At 50.0% G+C, this 1,198-nt stretch overlaps 1 pseudogene; it reads right to left on the bottom strand.

The window, feature by feature from the left end:
• Positions 1-6: 6 nt before the first annotated feature.
• On the bottom strand, positions 7-1,139 carry LOC103801254 (annotated as a pseudogene).
• Between the last annotated feature and the right edge of the window lie 59 nt (positions 1,140-1,198).

Here is a 1,198-nt window from a genome sequence, read left to right as displayed (position 1 = left end):
CAGTGCCAACTGCTCGGCCTCATCCAGGCGAAGCTGCAGGTCCTTCACTGTCTGGTCGCGGTTCTTATTCATCCTCGTGAGCACCGTCCTTCTTCAGCTCTTCTGCCATCATGGCAGCCTGAGCAGAGAAAAGTCAAATGTCAGTTTAGGGATGGAGATATTTTGGGGGAGAGTATATCTTCCACAGGCAATGAAAGGAGCTCCCAACTCACATCTGTGATGGCTTTCTTGGCCTTGTCTTCAGCATTGCGAGCTTCCTGGATCGTGTCCTCCATTTCACTCTGAATCTGGGCAATGTCTGTCTCCAGCTTCTTCTTGGTGTTGATCAAACTGGTGTTCTGTGCAACAGGAAGGACATGGCAAGACTTTTATTCTAAAGCCTGAAATACCAAACCAACTGCCTGAGCCAACTCTATCCTCTTCCAACTTGCAATTCTAAATCTAAGCTGTTCTAGTATTCCCTGTCTTCTGTGATATTCCAGCCCTCTGTGTCTGTTAAGTGTCAACACAGCTGTCTTTTCTCCCTGGCCTGACCTGGGTATGGAGGAGCTGTACACGTTCAGTAGCATCCAGAAGTTCCTGCTCAGCCACTTTCCTCGACCTCTCTGTCTGCTCCAGGGCTGCCCTTAGCTCCTCGATTTCAGCCTGCAGCAGGTTTGCTCTGCGCTCCACCATGGCCACCTGCTCCTTCAGGTCATCCTGAGTCCTCAGAGCATCATCCAGATGGATCTGGGTGTCCTGGTAAGAGAGAGAAGAGAAACTACAATTCATCAGCATGTGCCTGGGTACCAGAAATGGCACAGAACTTCTTTCATTCTGTAGCTTTGCTGAACAGACCTTGAGCACTCCCTGTGTGTTTCTCAGGTTCTTTTGTGCCTCTGCAGCCACACGGTTGGCATGGCTGAGCTGAATCTCCATTTCATTCAGGTCTCCCTCCATCTTCTTCTTGAGTCTCAGGGCTTCATCCTGATCTCAGCATCCAGACTGCTCTGCAAGGACTCCACAACTCGGAGGTGATTTCTCTTCAGCTGGTCAATCTCCTCATCTTTCTCTGCTACCTTCCTGTCAATCTCAGCCTTCACTTGATTGAGCTCAAGCTGCAGGCGCAGGATCTTCCCCTCTTCATGCTCCAGGGAGGCCTGGACAAGTGGACACAACCATAGATATCTCCAATAAACCTCCTGCTTACTTTCTAGGG

This window comes from Acanthisitta chloris, unplaced genomic scaffold (assembly GCF_000695815.1).
Source record: "Acanthisitta chloris isolate BGI_N310 unplaced genomic scaffold, ASM69581v1 scaffold33724, whole genome shotgun sequence".
In the NCBI taxonomy this organism is placed as follows: Eukaryota; Metazoa; Chordata; class Aves; order Passeriformes; family Acanthisittidae; genus Acanthisitta; species Acanthisitta chloris.
The sequence above is the reverse complement of the archived record's forward strand: the minus strand, read 5'-3'. Positions and strand labels throughout refer to the sequence as shown.